We start from the raw sequence: 21,683 nt of genomic DNA on the forward strand, positions 1-21,683 counted from the left end.
TATGTTTTACTTCTATGCTGTAAGCAATAAAGAAGTGCATCACAGAATGATTTTTAAATGTTTTCTGTTTTCCATTTTACTGTGTTGTGGGGAGGGTATCTCAGTGTTAAAGATAGTTAGGAAATTATTAAATCAGTCAGCCTTAATAAGAAGTTATATTTCTAATTAAGCAGAAATATCTGATTAGCTTTTTATTAATTGTTGATTAATTGGACCTCAGTTTTTCACCTCTTAGCTTAGTCTGATGTGTAGTACAGTCATAAGGAAATACATATTCAACTTCATTTTTCTGATCATGTTGAAATTGCAGTATAATTTTTGCAGTGCAGAATATTTAGAATGCTGCAGTATAATTTATTCTGTATACATTTGGAGGTTGACCTTATATGTGACCTTATTTTCCAAGTAATAAATGCCGGAAAGATTATTTTTTCCTGACCTTTTGCCACAGCAACTCTCTGTTTATAATTGGACATTGATCTGTATAAAGATGCAGTGCAGGATTTTTTTTTAAAGAAGCTATTTGAACATATGTCTTATTCTCTCAGTTTTGTGTGACATGAAGACAAAAATTCTGGATTTCCATCTATCAAGTATAGCAATGAAAGAGCTTTCAAATTTTTAAAGTTTAACTAGGAAACTATCTAGTATTCAGATTAAAAATGAGTGGTTTTTTTAAGAAAAGGACTGTATGGCCAGTGTTCATAATACTGCAGTTTGTCTAGCAGCATCAAACTCAATTCTGGGCAAAATATATGCAATCTAGTAAGCGCATTATGCCAACCATTCCCATTGCTTAATTTGATTATAATGCAAAGAGTTATATGCAGGTTTGCATTTGTCATTATACCTAGTTGAGCTGCCCTATTCATCGTGGAAAATTTATTCCAATCACTCAGATGAATTCCTCATGTTCTTGTGAAATATATATTGAATTGTGGACGTTAAGTACTGTCAACCACTGATCTACAGCAGTGGCTGTTTATGTGAATTTCTTTGCTGAAGGCAATAAAATTATGGGGATAGAGAGACAAACTATTTTTTCCTTTTTTTTAATATTTTTCTTTCCTCCAAATATAATTACAAATAGTAATGATATAAATTTGTTTGCTTGAATGAACTCTTCCGTCTCTAGTGTGCTATAATGAAATCATTGTTATAATATGAAAACTGAACCTGCATCAAGCACCTTATGGGATTTCAGGCCATCACAGTAACAAATGTGATGCTATGTGCTGTTCCCAATGAAATCAATGATTACTTGTCATTGAGCTTAGTATGATTAGGGTTCTTAGCCCAACGTAATATTTCTCTTTTCAAAGTAGACAAATAAAATTGTTTTCTCTAGTCATAAGCCAAGTTGAAGTAGGGTAAGAAATATGATATATGTGATTAAGATAGAAAAATAATTTAATTTTTCTTTAGAGAAAAATTGTTTTCTGGGTAAAGGAGATGGAAAGTTTGCTAGCAACAATTGTCTCCAGCAATGCCTGAAGCAATATCAGAAGTTGTGGTTCTGTCATCATTCTGGATTATACAGGGATGGGAATTCACTATTTTGTAGCCATATTCTAGGCTTGATTATTGTCTTTTAAAGATATTTAAAATACTTTGGCTTCTGCTATTAGAACAACACTAAATATTAAATCTTATGAAATTATTGAAAAATTATCTGGATTAACTGTGAAGTTAGGATCTTGATGTGAGAATCCTAATTAAAAAAATGAGTTAAGTTTGACATATTCTTCATGGTGTTCCAAACAAACAATTCTGACTATGGCAGTAATAAGCATTCTAGTTGTACCAGTGTTTTGACTACAGTTTTGACTACTCTAGCCCAAATTAAAAGGCCATACTGTGATAAAAAGTGTGTTGGCAGCACTACAGCAATTGTGCTTCTCTCAGTAACAAAGTAGGAAATTTTATGAAAATAATTTTTTGTAGACAAGATGTCTTCTGATTTCAGCATGAGATGGAAAGCAATCAAGATTACTTTATGATTTTCATTTGATTAATGAAAACAGTGAATGATAGAGCCTGTCAGTTTACTATTGAAATAGTTGATTTCAAGGAAAATATATCTTGATAGCAAGTTTTGTCTGGTAGTGATTTTAAACATTTTCACAAATGAGAAAGACAATTGAAATTAGATATAATTAATCTGATAATTAATGAAATGCTTATAAAATGGCCTTAATGAAAGGAAAGCAGAACGCCCCCCCAAATTGTAAAAATTATCATGACAGTAACTCTTGTGTTAAAATAAGCACGTCCCACTTTAGATACCTCATCTCAGCCTTATACTCTCTTGCTGTTATATCCAAGCCACTTTCTGCATAAGAATATCTCTTATAGTCTCTTAAGCTTACTTGTGCTATCTTAATCAGCTGTCTTACTAAACAGCTTTTTCCATATACCTGCTAGTCTTTTAATAGAATGCTTTTGGATAAATTAGTTTTGTTTGCCTTTTTTTCCACTTCTATTGCTGATACTTTAAACCCTATCACTAGTTTGGACAGTTTGAGATCACCCTACACAGAAGTCTTACAAGAATTATTAGTTTTGAACACATCTATTGTAGCATGTAATACTCACTTTTTGCATTTAAATAACAGAGTAATTGTTTTGTATGGTATGGTTTAAGAATAACAGCAATAATCTCTATTTCTTTAAAAGCTGGAAATTATATCATAACCCATAAAACATAAACAATAATATCTACAAGGGAGACGTAAAACAGCAAGATGTTAATTTTATACTTAGCGAATCCTGCATATGCTTACCTTATAATCAGTAAAGAATACCAAGTTATGGATTTTTCTGTAGTTACTCATATTGTCTTTGTTAGGTTTCCCCAGGAATTTTAAGTTTCTTTTTCCTTTGTTTTTTTTTTTTTCTTCTGTCTGTGTTTTCTTGTTCCATTGTAAATCTACACTTTCATGTGTTTGTCAAAAAAACTTCAAGGGATTAAATATCTCCAAATTCAGTAGCTTTGTTGAGTTTTTGCTTTATCACTGTGCGTTACATCTTTCTTTCAACACAGTTTCTTGCCATTCACGCTGGCATCCCATAGAAGAGCCATTTCTGCATATGCTGTTGCCTCATAACAATAGTGTGGATCCTGAGAATAAAGAAAATAACCAGAAGCAACTGCTTGGAGGAAGGGTGAAATGAAACTCTCCATAGCATAGTTGTCAGGGTCCCCTCTAGGACCGAGGCTGCCCATCAGGCTGCTCTGTAAAAGAGCGCCATTTTAGTGTAGGGTATTGTTACTAATATAAAGAAATGTAATGTATCTACAGGAAAAAAAAGTGATACTAAGTGTGATTTGAAAATATAATAGCTCTTTCTTCATCACAACAAAAATACATTTGCATCACAACTGATGCAGTTCTGCATGTAAGTCTTAGAAATAAAAATTATATCCGTTCTAAAGACTCTCTAAGAACAGTTTGTTACCCTTTGTGTTCGCCCACTGAACGTGTTCACATAACAGGTCTGTAGTAACTTGTTCATCTGCAGTCTCCGTTTCTGAACAAGACTGATCCTAGAAATCAGGTATCCTGCATTATCCATCTGCAGCAGAGCAAAAATTACAAAAAATTTTTACCGCAATTTTTCTGGGCTATCCATTAATTTTCTTGGCATAATCTTGCTAGAGTCTTTTGGATAATTAAAATCCATTCTGTTTAACTGAGTTAGAATCAGTCTAGACTGATAAGTGCAGAAAGTTCATCAAGCCCATTTCTGCTGTCTGACATCACCACCAATGCTTTCCATGCCATTGGGGATGATGAGTTCTTTTATGAATACACCAGCTTAATGAGATAATAGGAAAAGAAGATTGTGGAGAAATATTCCTTTTCAAAGTTTGCAAAACTGGTGATGGCCTTTTCTGAGAAACTGATGGAGGCTTGGAATCTCCAGGAGCTGGCACAGCATGTGAAATCTTTTGTTCAACAATGCTTCCTCCCATGGGTTTTCTCGTCGGGACAGAACATCTATCGTATTCTCTCTGTGCTCAGAATATCTGTCAGACTGCCCTTCTTGCTCTGACACCACTTAATAGTCTTTATGTCCAGCACTATCATCCTTTCTTACTTGCTAACTTCTAATATGGTCAGGTAAGATGCTAACTTGCTGTTTACTTGTGCACAGTATCTATTTTCCAATTTCATCTGATGAATTGATTTCCAGGAAAGCTATAAGAGCAACTGTATTGAGGATCTCTTTCCTTTTTTTGGTATGTCTCAGTAGTAGAATCTGTTTCTAGAATTGTAAATTCTGGAAATTTTTATGTGAAGCCCACATAAAATGAGGTATTGAGTCTTGCATTTTCTGCTTCTGTTTGTTCTTTTCTATATATTTTTTTCATCTTTTCTTTTGATTTTGTGTTTTATGCAAGCACATGTATGATCCTAGATGAGGACTAGCATAGGTCAGAGAAAACTTATCTGTAATGTAACTGTTTCTGTTTGACAAAATTAGTTATCAATAAGCTGGAGATATTTGATTTTGGCCTTATTCTAATAATGAGATTTTAAGATTTAAATGTAGGTAGAAGTGCAGAGCTTTATGAAGAATAATACCATTCTTTGACATCTACTCTGGTGTGCATAGCAAGTTCAATATGACACTGGAGCCACTGACATTACTTCTTTCCTTTTTTCTGCTGTGATCATTTGGTTCAGTGAAGCAGTACTTCTAAATATATGAGAATTACCAGCATTATTATTGGTTTCATACCACTTATAAATCTTTGAGAATGGTGATATTGAAACTTCAATTGGGATTAAACTTTTAAATTTATATATTTCACTTTTAGTCAGAGAGATCTAATAAAAAGTTTCAAATGTTCTGTGTCTTGATCTCAAGCATTTTAAGATGATCTAGATAATACTTTAGCAAGATTTTGTTTCCTGGGCTAAGCTAGACTGTGCAACTATTCAATAGTTCCCTTTTTTTGAGAGATCAGAATTATATTCTCCCTTGTACCCAAAGTTAATGAACTACAGAGAAAAAAGCAGGTCAGTTGCCTTTGCTGTACAGATGATTGTCAGCTTTTCTCATGTTAATACCTAGTAATTTATGACATATCTTTTGCTGTATAATGTCTACAGCAAATTATATGAGGGATTTAGACAAAATAAAGAGAAAACTCTCATATCTGCCAACTTTTTTTCACTCAGAGTATCATGTTGAATATCTCTCATGGTTTAGCTTCTATTTTTAGACAATCTCCTAGTCTACCAGTCAATTTAAGTTCATCTTTTAGATTTCAGCTATATTTATACCAAGTCGAGATTTGTGATTGAAGCTGTGTGACTGCTTCAAAGCAGAATCCAGTTTGTTTGGTGCTTCCTCGTTATAGGTGGGAGGGCTCCCAGGCACAGCTTCACCACAGTGTGCTCTTCTCAGAAGTACACAAGCAGCTTTGGTTTTCAAGCAGTGCTATCCAGGTAATGAAGGAGAAGTCTGAGGAAGAAAATATTTGTCCTTAAAGAAGCAGGAAAGTCAGAAAAAGAAGTGAAGTGGCATCCTACAGGAGAAGGGATATATTCACTTAATGCCTCATGACTTCTCTGCCTTTATTTTGTTGACACAAAATAGAAGAGTGGTGCAAACATTCTAGCAGCTGAAGTGACAGTGAATACAGTTTGCATCAGATTGCCTTAGCCTATTATTGCTGCCTGTAATTGCCCATTATCCTGCATTTCAACCGGTGCTGTGTTCTGCCAAACTGGGGTTTTAATCAGGTGCATGTTTCATCACCTGGCAGATTATTGCCATCATATATCTGGTAGCTGTGAAATTTTGTGAGCAGCATATCCCACAATTAATGCATTTAGACAAAGATAAAGGGGGAAAATTTCTATAACTGACTTTCAAAACATACAGAAAGAGCTTTCTCCATCAGTAGACACAAATATGTCACTGTGGCAGAGAGGGATTACAGCCATTCAGCACAATTTCATCTCTGCACCATTTGGTGTGTCATGCCACATTTTTAGGTAATTTCATGTCTCCTCCACATTATTTCTACTTATTTTATAGTTTAAAAATACTTCAGTGGTTGAAAATGGTGTGTATTTTTGACCTGTTTTGTTTTCATTGGACGCTTCACTATCAAATCAATTTAGATAATGCCCTTACTAACATCTGAAAAGTTCATGACTGCACCAATAAAAGTATTCATAAATTTCAGAAGAGTTTTCTTTGATGAGCTTATTTGCAAATTAGTTCATACCATGCACTTCAAGATCACAAGTCTATTACCATAAGTCTCGTATCTGAGATTCTAATATTTGGTGCTGTAGCTGTTGGTGCTCATCTCTTTCTGCTTTACTTCAGAGGCAACAAAGCAGAATATCCCTCCCCTGTCACTAGTGGAAATCTCATTACATCCTTGCTGTACTTTCTGTTTTGACACTGCCTTTCCTGGGGCTGAGCACAGTTATTGTACTGCAGTTTGTTCTTGAAAGGCTTAGAATCCATAAGTTATCTTTTCACTTTATTCCCACCAGAAGAGCAAGGGAAGGATTTGCAGTTCTCAGTAAGATGAGGTCCTTCTATGTCAAAATCATTATCTTCGGCTAACATTTCTTCTTTTCAGATTCTTTTTATAAATTGAAAGAAAAGTGGGGGCATAGAAAGATCAACAACTTTTGAAACAAGGAAATCAGAAAATAAAGAGTTTTCATAGTATCAGGCTTTATGCATTTCCCTGGGTGATAAATGGATGTTCACTACTTGTGCTTACTTTTGTTAATGAATATTTTAGGGCATATATTCATATATTGGATGAATACTTAATATCAAGGAAACTATTGTAACAGGACTAGAGAGTCTATTCTTTATTCTTGCTCTGTGTCTGAAAATGTCCTTGAATGGTGTACTTACAGGTTTCTTTAAATTAAGCTTACACAGAATTAGAGTATTAACAAAAACCCCATACATATGAAGGTATGTGTGTTTGTTCAATAATATAGAGAAGACAAAATAAATAGATCTCTCTTCATCATTTGAAATCATCATTTTATGATTTATGTATCTCCTCTTATTAAGTCAACAGAAAATACTGATATGATAAATCACAGTAGTGCACAAGATTTAACAAAATCTCATTGCATATTGCAGCCACATTCTTTTCACCAAAAAGAAGCAATGTTCTGCAGATGGAGTTCCCATGAAGATGGCACATATTATTAGATGACACATATTAGTTGGAAATCTGAATTATTGTATTTATCAATAGTTCTATGTCCAGCTGGGGAAGACAAAAGAGAAGTGTCTTAAATAAGAGACAAGGGTTAATTATTCCATTCAGCAACGCTTTAGCTGGAATACTACTAATTGTATTTTGTTCTTCTGGAACAAAGAGTATCTCCTGATGTCTGTGCACAGTAATAGAGACTGTCCTTTTCATGGCCCTTTTTTGTTTACATACTACTTTTCTTCTATGCCATGGCTTCCAGAGGGGGAAATGTGGTTTAATTTGGGCCAGAGTTGCAGCATGCTCTAATTAGGGATATACCTACAGTATGCAGTTTATGGACATATGTTAGAGATAGATCTCGAAGGATTCAAAATCAAAAAAGAGGTATAATAACAGCAGAAAATAAAGGTTTGTGAAACATCGCCTGTAGGTGAAGTTTGAAAGAAGTGTTTGTTTAGAATCTGTTTAAATGAAGAAGGACTGGAGTGAAGCATAATAAAGGTCTTTGTGTATATGAAGTTGCTATGAACAGAATAGTGCTTGCATTTTTTTTTCTTTTGGTTTAATTTTCTGGGAGAAGTATTTACGTTACATTTGAGACAGAACTTCATAATAAAGAGGGGTAGGCACTGTAGTAGACTACCCCTGTAAGTTAAAGAATACCCTTTCCTGGAGATTTTTAAAACAGATTAAATACACATTTGTCAGTGATAATCTACATTTATTTTAAACTGTCCAGGGCCAGAGGATCCACTCTAGTACTGCTTTTTATGGTGCCAAAATGAAATATGGGGATGTATTGCACTGTCCAATCCTGAGTAAAACATACTGAAAGACAATTATTTGCTCTGCTCTGTTCCTCATCTTCTTCTCTGTGAACATCTTCATCTTGAGGAACTCACCATGTTAGAGAATTGCAGGGAGTGTGGATTACTAGTGCTTCCCAACAATAATATGCAGCATTTAGCCTGGTCCTGGCTCAGAGACAGAGCTGCAGAACGATTAACCAATGGAATTTAGTGAGTCTGTGTCTCTGTAGACAAAGTCTCTGTACTCCAGTGATACACGGTGCCATGGATCAGCCTCTGTGCACCTACTGCCCAACCAGATCCCCAGAATGGCGGAGCAGCTGGTTTCCATTCCCTGCTGCTGCCTTCTCCTATTCCAGCTGCTGCACTCAAACAACCTCCCCTCCCCAAGTGGGCTTCGTATGGTTTGAAAGGGACTTAATGTACCTCAGTGCATAGGGAACTTTTGATGCATATTTCATCATGTTTCAGTTCTTTCTACAGGGAGCACTGCATGTATAACAGATGTTCCCTGACTACTACCCTTTCCTGAAGGTGACATGCCCTTTTTTGCGTTTGATCTCTAATGTATATAGAGCTGGTAATGCCTGCATGGCACTAAAAAATAGTGCTCCATGGCTGCCCCTGTGCTGCATGCCAAGCTATATTTAATTCCATCTGCTCCCCTCTGCAGAGTGAAATGGAGAAGAGCATATGCCCAGTATAACCAAGTCAAACTGGGGCATAGATAATACTCCTTTATTTAAGAAAAGTATCGGTATTTTTTTTTAATTTAGGACCCTATTCTTCCAGTTTTTTTAATTCATAAATTGTTTCATATAAATTAGTGGAGATGTTCATGTAATTGCATATAAAAATGAGTAGTCTTTTATTATATATTGTTATTGATGCAGTTTTATTAATATTGTATTGTACATATGTAGCATACATGTCTATATATGTCCACATACATACTCATAAATACAAAAATAAGACATCATTAACTGATATCCCTGAAAACCAAATTTTGTTATCTATATAAATCTTAAAATTATAGAAAATTTAATTTTATGCTTGTTTGTTTTAAAAATGCAACTATGAGGAAAATTCACAAATCTGTTTACAAAACATTCTATTTTTGTCATAAAGGTTGTTTTGGAAAGAATAGTAATTCCGAGGCAAAAGCTGTCAGAATAAAATAGAGTTTATAATTGTAAAGTGGTACTTTACAAATAAAGTTTTAAAATATCTATTTAATAATGTATAGCACTATCTGACCCAATTTTTATTTGAACAAATGAATACAGTTCTTACATAAAAAGTGCAGTTTAGGTTGTGCATTGACAATCTCTAGACAGCTACAGAGCCCAAACAACCTTTCAAAAGGTGCAAATCAAACATAAAAAGGAAAACAGAAACAGAACTGTGTCTGTTCTGACCCTGTGGAGAGACTTGCAGCACATCTGCAATCTTCATGGCCCTGAGAAGTGCATACCGGATCTGTGTGTGCTGCTGAATATGAATATCCCTGCACTCTGTGGGGTATTCCTGCACCTTATGGAATATTCCTGCATTTCATATCTGATTAGTCTTAACAAGTCATATTTCTTTTCAGCATTGTTAATTTGATTTGAAGCAAGGATTCTGTCCCTTATCCTTATGGTATTTTGTTGTTGTTAGAAAAGTTCACATAAATTGCTTATTTTTGAGGGGAAGTACATGGAGTAGAGAAGGATGGAGACAAAAAGCTACGGTGAACATTGAAGCTACTGCTGTAAGGAAAGCTTTAAACTCAGCTTTACTTGCTGGTGTTCTGCTTTTTTGCTTCTCAGGATTACCAGAGTACATGAATAACCAGAGCTCCTTGCTGAACTGGACCATTAAAATAATTTTTAAAAAGCCAACCAAACAAAAACAAAAAACAAACAAACCCAAAAACCCCAAAAAACAAAAAATTCCCAACCAACCAAAAAATAGAACAACCCAAAAGAACCCAACAACAACGAAACACCCAGACAAAGCAAAACAAAACAAAATTATTTTGGCAATCGTGATTGCAATAAAAAAATAAGTCAAGTAATTTGGACTTACAAAATAAAACTTCTCTCAAAATTTGTTTTATTATATTGAAAATAAAATCTCAGAAGGTGTTCAAGGCTATGGCATATAAAATTGTGAATTTTTCATATGGATACCTTTTTTTATACAAAAGCATCGATGAAATTTATATTTTTGTTACATTTATAGTCTGTTTATTCATTCTTTATTATTAATGAATATTTTCATTCCTTTTTTTATTTTCCTGTGCATTCACTTTTTTTTCTTAGTTTATGGAGAATAGCAGAAATATGTTGCTAAAATTTTGGTACAAGAGAAGAGCCTCCCAAACACAGTTTGGACTGTTACTGATTACTGTGAATTCACCTTTCTTTTGTTATTGAGAAATCTTACCTCAATTACTAATTCACCATTATTTTACAGTGATTTCAGGAGATGTATAACCTTGTATGGCAAAATAAGCCAGTATTTAAAACCTCAAAATAAGCCAGTATTTCAAGCCTGAGAACTTCATTGCTACTTAGAACCTAAAGATTACTTTAAATTCTTTAAAGACATAGATTCTGATGTCAGTAGAAGCTCAGATTTATTGTAAACTTATTAAATGTCTTTTTCTGATATGCAGAAGTATGGAAACTCCTCACAGAGTGAGAGCTAGAGGAAGAAAAAGAAGAAAAAATATTAACTTAGATATTAAGGGTGTGGGAGCATAACATATAACACAGAGGAGAAAAGAAAACCAAACCAGCAATCAAGACATTCAGATTTCATAGGAAGTAAGAAACTGTTAGAGGTAGTGTTTTTTGGTTAAATTTAATTCTCTGCCAAAAAGTGATAAAAATTTGTATTTTTTCTAGAATCGAGCTGCATTTAGATATTTCTAAACTGGAAACATTTCATATCAGAAAAGTGCTTGCTTTTTTGCAGAAATTCATCATGGTTAACAGAACTGTACTACCTTGCCCCTATTGAATCAACACAGTATGCTATTTTTTTTTGTTATAAATTTACAAAATATATCTTTGTATTTTTGATTCAGTGTCAGGTAACAAAATTTTTTTGCATAAGGCTTTGTATTAAAAAAAGAAGTTTTCACAAAACTTGGATGATATTTTTCCTTTAGATGTGTGAACATAATAGTCTGGAAAATAGAAAAAAAATTAAGAAAAATGTTTAAGCCAGCTAAAAGTACTCTTCAAAATCTTAATGAAATACAGGATATTCTAGTTAATGGCATCTTCATTTAGACTGAATTTTACATTTGCAAAATAGATTTGAAACTAAGGCACCGGTGTTCTTCTAGATTTTTAGCCCTCTATAAATACAACAAGATGGAGAGACCTGAAGGTTTGGTTAGTTACCAAAAAAAAGGAACAGAATGCTTCCCAAACCTCTACATTTTCAACCCTGTTGAAGAAAAGAACAGCCACATGTTCTCAGGAACATTGTCCCTATCATTTCACCTACTATCTCACCTACATCTGAGCTAGTTGCCCTAATTCTTTATAGTTAATTAGCTGATGAGCTCTCTAGAACTGCTGAGGAGTGTGGGGTACTTCCAGAGTATGATTCTTTTGATCTGTTTAAGATGAATCACATCCTCTTTACTGTCAGTAAAAGATGACTAACTGATATAAATAACTGTATATACCTAAACCTATGAAAGAAGAATTTCTTCTCAGGTTTTGAAGGAATGAGCTTTTTGCAGACTGATATTGTTTATTACCAGTTTTGGGCTTCTGTGTTTCTTATTTGTGTTAGAGGTGTTAATTGATCCAGCCCAAATTTATTCTGGAGACATCATCACAAATTTATTTAGCAAATCTTTCCCATTTCATCAGTTATGCTGTAGAGTTGTTGAATCTCTCTTGCATGGCAGAAATATGATTTCTGTTTGCATGCCTATTTTTCCCTCTTCCACATATTTGCAGATGGGAACTGTTTTTTCCCCTCACAAAATCAGGTGACTGTGTAAGGTGCATTATTTTTTATGCTTCGCTTAAATATTTATCTACTTGGCTTTTGGTTTGGATTCTTATGGCCAAATTGGTAGTGCCAGAAGCAATGGAGTATGGTGTGTTGGAGGTTTAAAATTAGAATCAACCTTCTAAAAAGCCCTATGTGCTGAAATGCCTTACTGAAATGACTCACAAGAAAAGAAAGTCATGGTCTTGAATTATATGGACTTCTTAAAATCAAAATAAATTAACCTATTTATCTGACGGCTGGAACTATTTTAATTTCAGTTAATTAAGTACCAAGGGATGAAGAAATATATTAATTTAAGGATTAATCTCTGTGTAACATATCTGTACCTTACATAATGCTAATCTTCAGTAAATTTTTATCATTTAGTGAATGGAAGTAATTCATGAACTTTTTAAGCCTAGCTCCTTATAACATCTAAGACAGTTCTTGTATGTTCATTAAATAGCAATGGATTCTGGAATAGCTGTTAATCCCCAGCATATACATTTAAGAATCAACTGGCATTTCATAAACATACAGGAGCAATCCTATTAAATCTAAGTAAATATTTGTTTAAGAAACTGCAATTCTATCCCCTCTTATCACAGCCACTGTAGGGTGTGCCGCTCTGCTGGCAAGGTGAGCTTTATCTGCATGAGTACACCTGCCACTCTCCCCTCCGCCCCATCAGCAGAGCCAGCTGCTGGAGGTGCTGCACATGCTGGCACAAAGAAGTGTGCTTCTAACCTTCCTGCACTGTGCCCCTGACAGAGATAAACTAAACTAAATATGTATTCATACAACTACATGAATGTCAGAGTTTTCTGCCAAATAGCTGTGAGAAGCGGGGTTGTCATATATTTTTTTTCACACTTCTAGATGACATATCTTTGCCAGCAAGGCTTCGCAATATAGATCTGGTCTCACAGGTTGCTATTCAGCATCAGTGTTATTGACAGAGAACATAGTCTGCTTTCTTGCTAGGCTCACACAGAGAAAGACTGAACTGCATTTTTGGCAAATTGAACACTGTTGTCAAGAATATGTTACACATCTTCTCATGTACAGATTAACCCTAATAATGACTATTTAACTCTGTAAGTGCCTCTCAGAACTATCTCAGAAAATAAATCCTCTATATTGTACATCACTCAAATACTTAGGACTGTATTTTGCTTTTGTGTTTGCCCTTTCAGCTTTGTGAACATAAAAACAAGTAACAGAGTAACCATCCCATCTGGATTATTTTTTCACAATCTCTCAAGGCAGTCCCTTTTCTTTGGGAAATTTGAGTATTTTCTTCTGATGGTTCAGTTTTTTACCCACGAAAAAAAAATTATTTTGTTGCTTTCTCCAATATTTAACTACTTCTACAAAGGATGAGAAAATAGAGAAGTAATTTATAAAACAAACAAACAAATCCTCCCCATCTTAAGATAAAAAATAATGATTTCTTGCAAAAATATTAATTAGACAGTTTTAAATGACTACAGATTGGTATTTCAGAAATTAAGGGAAATATAATTTAGATTAAGGTCCCATATAATACTTTATGCTTTGTTATTAACAGGTAAATTTGTAGTTCACAAAATATTCTAAGTTTATATATTTTACAGGAAAGGAAAGCCAAAGTGTTTATTACTAAAAATAGTGTAACAATTTCTTCAATTTACATCCTTGCACAGCTTTTAATATCTTTCTACCTTGCCTTGTATCAATAGAGCTAATACAGGCCAATTTAACCCTTAATATTCTTTCTGATTTGTGGTTTAGATCCCTCAGCTTTTTGAAAATTACCTTAGTTTTTTTATTTACTACCATCAGAAAATTTCACTCTGAGAAAAATAAGAATTCAATATTATGATAATTGTATTCCTGGAAAAAATAGAAGCGATTTTCAAAAGGAAGGACTTTAGGCTTAAAGCATTTGATTTTATGAAACTAAATTTTAATAAGGAATTCTTTTAATTTTTTGGTACAGATAATTTAATATCTTTTATTAAACTGAACTAAGCTAGTACTTAAAAATAGCTCCCTGACATTCAGAATAATGGATATGAAGGCAAGAGTAATAAAAATTGCTGGGAAGGTGCAGTGCAAGCACTGATTCAGCAGCTACCACACTGATTTAAACATTTTCTTTGGTACATAAGATATTAATCTGTAGGGCTTTAAAAGCATTTGAAAAGAACTCCACCTAAAAAGGGTTTTGATGTGGAAGTTACACATGGAGTAACAGATTCTGACTCATTGTGCAGTCTAGGACAACAGTAGTATGTGTCTGTCCTTCACTTACAGCAGCTGAAGGTAATTCAATCATCCACCCAAATGCCACATCTGAGTCACCTTGTGGAATTTCCTGTTACTCCAGCGTTTGCGCAGAGACTTCAGGACAATTACAATTAAGAGGCTAAAGAAAAGAATGGAAGAAAATAAAATTAAAAAAAAAAAAGGCTTTTTTGTCAAACCTGTGAGCATATTTGTTTTGTGATTTTGTGTTATGGACCCTTAGCTTGTCCTGCACAACAATCTCTACAACTTTGGTGGGTGTTCAAACATCCTGCTTTTGACTGAAACCTGACACCTGATAATTTCACTGGCAGTGCCTAGTTCTTGCTTTAGGAGGAACAGTAAATAATTGTTTCCTATTAGTCTTCTCAGTGATAATCACAATTCAAAAATCTTTTCATATCTTCCCTTTGTTGTGTCTTCTTCAAGCTGAAAAATCTTAGTCTATTTAATCTCTTCTCTTATGAAAGCCTTTCCATAACTTTGATCATATTTGCTGCTCTTTTTTGTCTTTTCAGTTCTATTATATTCTTTTGAACATGGCATGAGCAGATCTGAATACAGAAGTCTAGACACAGCAGCTATGGATTAAAAGAGTAATGTTTTGTGGTTTAATCTTTATTCTTTTCCAAAATACCTTCTTTTTCTAACTGCTCTGCTGATGAATTATGAGCTGGCATCTTCATTTTACTGTCCAGACTAATACAGAGATTAGTTTTAGAGTCCCTTGCTCGGGTATTGAGAGTTGTTAATATTAATATTTTCCATCATGTATATTACCTGCATTTGTTGACACTGAATCTCATGTGCCAATTACTAGTTATTCAATTGCATGACTTGTATCTGCAGCTCTTCACAGTCTCAGATTTTGCTACTCACTTTTGTTTGATACCAAAGCTAATTTAAGTGATGCTGTTACAATGCTCAAATTTCATATTTGGATTCCATATGGTCTGCTGATTTGTTAGGAGTAATTTTACTCTATTAATCTTTTAGTTCTAGGCAGTTTTAATGACTCATTTCTATCCCCAAAATATCTGCATTGTAGGAATCACCCTGAGTTCCTTCTTTCCAAAAAATTTTTTTTTTACTTTTTTAAAAAATTATTAATTTTTTAGGCGCGGGTACTTATGACCTTATTTTCTTTCAGCGCTCTGTATGTGCAGATCCTCTGTTAGCCTCACTGATCCTCTGGCAGACTTTCATTTTTTCTGATTTTTTTGATAAAATCCTCATTAATTTCAGTGTCATGAACAAATAATCTTCAAAACCTTTTTCAAGCTTCCCTACAATATTGTAACATTTCATGTGTTGTACTTAATTCATTTTTTTTATCCTAATTTGCTCACAATTTTGACTTTTTTCAGAGTATCTTTTTACTCTTAATGGCCTTCTTCAGTCTGTTATTTCGCCATGCTGGCTGTTTTTTTGTCCTTTAAAAGCGTTTTTGCTAAGTGGTATGCAGTTTCTCTGGACTCCTAATATAGTATCTTTAGGCAGTCTGTCATGCTGTCTGCGAGGATTTAGTCTTTTAGTTGTCCTCTTCAATTTCTTTTCAAAAAGCTTTGTCATGTTCAGGTAGTTCCAATTTTTTTTTTAGTTAAATGATACTGTAGCTTTTTTTTTCCCTTTCCTTTTTCTCTTTTCTGTAGATGTTAAATTTGAGACCTTAGTGGCCAGCATCACAGTGTAACTTATAGTTACTTTTTCCACCTGGCTGTTGAATGCTAAAAAATAAATCAATTAAGCACTGTTTATCCTCTCCTAACTTTGCCTAGTTGTTATAAGTGCATTGTACTTCATCACTCCTATGTAATTTGTATCTTGGAATTATAATTATATTGGGTTACACTGGCTGTTTTCTTCCTATTACCTTTGTGAGGCATCTTTTGCATCACATTCCTCTCTTACAACCAGCTGTTGTAGTTCTAATCCTTTAGACTTTAAAAAAAAAGCTTAGAATCAAGTAAATACTTGATTTTGGTCTGGTTACCAATTTTTACATTCCCTGTTCAATTAGGATTTTATTTGCTGAAATTTTTCTTTACTATTCCCTCTCCGAATATGAGCAACTTTTGCTCTGCCCTATTTTTTTTTCCTTTTTCACTTTACAGTTTGTGACTTCACTCTACTTCATAAGTTATCTGAGATTACATGTTTTTCTATACCTGTCACTTGACTTCAGTCTAAAAAACATTAACATAGACAATTCAAATGTCACCAGCCTTTGGTTTGCATAATGCCTAGTCTTCCTGAATATGTACCCTTCATTACAAACATTTCCTTGGTTGCTATTTAAAATATACCCTCCTCTTACCAATTTTCAACTCAAAAGAGTATATGAGCTTTAGCATCTAAAATTCAGAAAGTAGAAGCAGAATCTCTACAGAAATGTGGAAATGCTGCAGAAATGTGATGTCATTTTCAGTTCTTTCTAAGTCCTTTCTTTTCTCTCTTTCTCAGTAAGAGAGAAAAGAAAAAAAGAAGACACATTTATTCCAAATCAATTATAGAGAGATCCTTAGCTGTCTCTTTTTCATCTTGAATTTTATCTCTTGCTTGTGATTCAATTGACTCAAGTCTGCCTCTTCATAATGAATTTTTATGAGAGAGAAAGAGATTTGATAGTTATACCTGTAACTAATATTCAAGTGAAATTAAATGTTGCACTTCCTTTTTTACTGGAAAAAACACCCACACCATATATTGGTTGTCTCTGATGACTGCCACCTATTTCCTATTTTCAGTTCCTTCTGGTTTTTATTCTCACTCTTCCTGGGAGTTTTGGCTACTAAGGATAACCTTTTTATGTACATATACAGACAATGTCCATTTTTATCTTGGTAATATCACATATCAAAGGCAACAATTATATTTTTATTGTTCCCTTGTTACAAAATTTTCCAAATGACTTGTACATTATCCTCTTGTCATTTTTACTCACCTCACCCTTGGAAAAATACTTATAGAGATCTTTCACACCCTGTTGTGGCAAAATTCCACTTAGGAATGCAAACATTATTATTACAATTTTCCCCTCAAACTAGCACAAATCTTGATTTTTTTCTCTTTTTCCACAGTGAGGCACCTGTGAAAACTTGTCTAAATTAACCTTGCAGAGCTATTTATTTACCTTTATTTAGGCTTAAAGTACAGTCAGTCACTTTGCCTGAGCTTATATCCAAGTAAATCAAAGTGTCAAAGTGATTAAGAGTAAAGCAAATCAGGACATTTTAGATCTGAATAAGAATTAGAAAAACAAGTAATGAAAAGAGTAAAACAAGAAGAGTATAAGAATATCTACATAGTGATTTTATGCAATTGAGCAAATCTTCATTGTCTGTCTTCTTTAATTTTTCAGACTGTTTCTGTGTAGCCTCAGACAGAAGTAGGTGAGCTTTTACATGCTCTGGTGTTCACTATGGAGGTATTTCATCAAAGAAATGCCTTGACATGCTTTTCCACCTGATGTTCAAATCTCTTTTATGGACTGCAGTGGAATATCTGTTGGGGTTGCTGTAGCTCCTGACTAGGCTGCCATAGCTTTGTGGGGATTGCTGCAGCTTCTTGGTTGAGTCTGGTAAACACAAGGTCATTATGCATGAGAGAAGCATGTTGGTAATGCATCCTCATTCACCTATTGCTCAGATCCTATCAGCAACACCCTCATACTTGTAGTTTGTGCAAATAAACCATGGCATTCTCATGTCAGGGATTCTCTGACCCTGGAACTGAGCTCAATAGCCTGGCCACAGGCATAGCTTGTAGTCTCTTTTACCCTGCAGTACAGAAAAGTCATCTCCTTGTGTAACCACCCAGAGTCCATTTCACAGAATTTCTGTAAAGGTTCAAGTAAAATCAAAAAGAACATCATGCTAAGAAGAAGGATCACACAGCCATGAATCCTGGCTATGCTGACTTCGGAATCATGTCTGCAACATGAGAGCTGGATCAGGCCAAAGGTGGGCTCAGCACAACTCCAGCTGTATGGAAATTACAGGTACAGCTTTTACTCTAGACAGTTTTCTGCTGTGGCAGTTTTACACTTATTAAGCCAGCTAAAGAATCCATAGAAAAGGAATCAACATTTTGAGCTTCACAGAGTGTCACTCGTTCTCAGACAAGAATAGAGAGTCTCACAGTTTATCTAAGGGGCTTAACTTTTTTTTTCCTACAATACTCATTCAATTACAATATATATTTATTTAAAATTCCTTCATCTGGAGCCTTAGAAAAAGATAACTTCTTTCCATTTCAGTTTTACAAAGAGGTTAAAGTAACAGCTTAAACTTGTGGAATATTTGACCCAGACATGTCCCGTTAATAGCTTGCTTGCTGATTCAAACAAGCAATGCCATCAATGCTGTATTCAGGATTTCCTTACTGAAAGAACAAAACAGGTCTGAATATAAAGTTATGGTACACTGCTCTGTCAGGTTGAACAGCTCAAAGGTAGACAAAGATACCTGCAACTCTGTTCAGCTTAGCTTGAATTCCACCCTGATGCATGCTGAGAGTTAACATTATATGCTTTACTCTCAGCGGTGACTGCCAGCCGTGTAACTCTTCAAGTATGTCCTGGCATGTGTTCTATCCAGCAGAAATGGGTTTCATTCCAAAGGAGCTCTTCTAAATACTTCAAGGAATAGTGTGCAAGGAAGGGTGAGTTCAGGGGAAAAAAAAAGAAAAAGACAGTAGTCTTATATAAAAAGAAACAAAATCCATCCTGTTTCCTTGTGAAAAGCATTAGGATGTAAAAAAATATTTTTGAAGTCATATTTCTTGTGAAAAGACAAATAAAGGTACAGGACATTAATTTTGTTAAGAACAGTGTGCTGAAGTCCATAGGATTCAGATCTTACCTAACCTTTAATCACAATTCCAGGTGCCTCTTCTTGCAGCCTGTGAGAGCCAGCTACCTCAGACATTTAGATATCAATGTGAGAGTTGCCTGTGCTCATCTGTTTACTGGGCAAGTGTCCTGGATGTGACCCCACAACTCTGTTGGAATAATTTTACCTCACTGCACCCTGATTTGCATTAGAAGAGTGGGAATTTGATATGTGGATGGGGAGCAGGAGGCATGGTGTATCCCAGCAGATCCACACAATGCAAGTTTGATGTAGCCATGGAGGTGTTAATGAGAGGCTTGACTTTCCAACCTGTAGCTAACAGATGTGGCCGCTTTATTTACTGCATTTAAGCTTCTGTGTTTGTTTACTGTAGTTATTTTTCTTTGATTGTTTCCTCAGTGCAGGAGAATGACTGGAGCTCCTGTTTATTTCTTGCGATGTGTCTTTTCCATCAAATGACTGACATCAACTGAGAACATTTTATTTCTAGTCTTGAGAGCTTCACACTCATGAGAGTGGCCTAGAGGGACACAACTGTCTCATTGTGCAGTGAACAGAGAATTATCCTTGGATACATCCTGCTCAGCAAAGCCGTAAATATTATGGTCAGGTTCTTGAACTGGTATTGAAAATAAATGGAGAACCAATGGAAATATGAGTTCTTGATATGACAGGTTGAGGTAGCTTGTCCTCTTAAACAAATAACTTTTTTTGTTCTGTGCTTGTGTCCTTGCCTGTTTTCTGTATAATGCTAAGTCCAACCATATGAGCAAGACAAGTTTATCACATCGATGATTGCTATCCAATCTGGCATTAAAAAAGGACAATGCTTATTGAGGTAAAACCAAGGAATTTCAGTTCCTTTCTCTGATGAGAAGGATATCTGATGAGATCTTGAGACTTTGAACTACTTGAGTACAATTAGGGTATATAATTTGAGGAAACAGAATGTATTCCTAACATACAGATATTCAGAATGTTGTTTTTTCTTTCAGCATCACATCATTCTTCATCTGTCTGACCTTGAATAAGCTGTTCTTTGCCCTTTAGATTTTGTGACACTGCTCCAGAAGGTATAAGACTGGGGTCCATGAGTCTGTGGCCCATAGCAGCTCCACTTACACTGTCTTTGTAATACATGTGGGCAAGCTTGCAATTAGAGCTCCCAGGAAGGATCAATGCTAGAAGGGCATGAATGTGTTCAAAAGAAGGAAACTTTTAACAGTAAAAGGAGCAATAAAAATACAAGTAACAGTTCATAAGTATTAGATCCTGATAGCAAGGATGGCATCTCTCATAGTCTCTTCAAAATTAGAAACTTATTTTCACAATTTTATCTGGTTTAAATCAATTAACCATCTTGGTTCCATACCGTGCATTCTCCATTCTCTAGATGAGAATTTTAAAAAACAGTTTGTTCCCTCAGCAAGTTGGTTCAGGAAGGTGAACTAATTTTTTTTTTTTTTTTAAGTTCTTTTAGGCACTTGAACCTACTCACTGTAAAATTGAAACCAGGTAGAAACAATGAGTAGATTCCAGGCAGGAATTATCTGGCTTAGTTTTACATATTGTAAAACCACAGCCTAAAGAAAGGAGAAGCTTGCTTCAAGTCAGAAGGTAGGTCTCACTAGGGACGTTTCCTAGCCCAAAAAATTGTGAATCCACACTGCAAAACTGCTTAAAGCAAAACTAAAAGATAACAAATGCCATGGATTTTTTTCCACATTTGAGTAAAAAAATTGTGCAAATTATCATCAAAACATCTGAGCAAATGAAGAAGTGGGCAGTCACTTTAGCCTGTTGCAGGTTAAACAGCTTTCTGAAACTGGACACATCTTGACACAGAGATTTTTATGTGTTTTTCCACAGTCGCTGCAACACGAGAGAAAAAAAGGATAAATCTTTCCCTATGTCTTCCAAAATAATCACACTCTTTGAATAATAATTTGTGCTACATATAGGCATGTTGCAAGATAATGTCCAACTAATTACATTATCTGCAATTTTGGGATTTTTTTTCTTTCTCATGTAAGCTACTTGTTTGGAACACAGAATGAGTGAATGTTCATTCTGCATATGCAAAAAAGCATAGCCCTAGAATTTAAGCAGTAGGTTAGATTTTCCAGTTACCAAGCCATATATACAGCAAGATGGAAACTATCATTGTGTAAATGATGAAACATAAAACTCTTAATATGAATGTGTATGTATTACTTTGCATTTAAAAGTACATATTTCATTTATAAAATTTACTTACAGATAAGATATTAGAAATTCCACTCATTCATTATGTAGTGATTATGTTTGTTTTACAGATCTAACCATATTATAAGTGCCATTTTGTTAGTAAATACCCCAAACTTCATTATTCCAGGCTGAGAAAGTAGTGCAGATTTCTGCTCAATTTTTACTTTTTTCAGGGTAATGACTTTCTATTCTACCATTTAAAATTTTTAGAGGTATATTAAACGATAATGCATTTTTCTTGCAAACTGTAAATGACTACTGTGA

The 21,683-nt window shown here is 34.5% G+C and overlaps 1 protein-coding gene across 2 annotated transcripts in view; it reads left to right on the plus strand.

The window, feature by feature from the left end:
- Window positions 1–21,683, plus strand: part of PCDH17 (protocadherin 17) — an 84,490-nt gene that overhangs the window by 27,930 nt on the left and 34,877 nt on the right. The gene's annotated exons all lie outside the window — the stretch shown is intronic.

Source organism: Ammospiza caudacuta, chromosome 2 (genome assembly GCF_027887145.1).
Source record: "Ammospiza caudacuta isolate bAmmCau1 chromosome 2, bAmmCau1.pri, whole genome shotgun sequence".
Taxonomy (NCBI): domain Eukaryota; kingdom Metazoa; phylum Chordata; class Aves; order Passeriformes; family Passerellidae; genus Ammospiza; species Ammospiza caudacuta.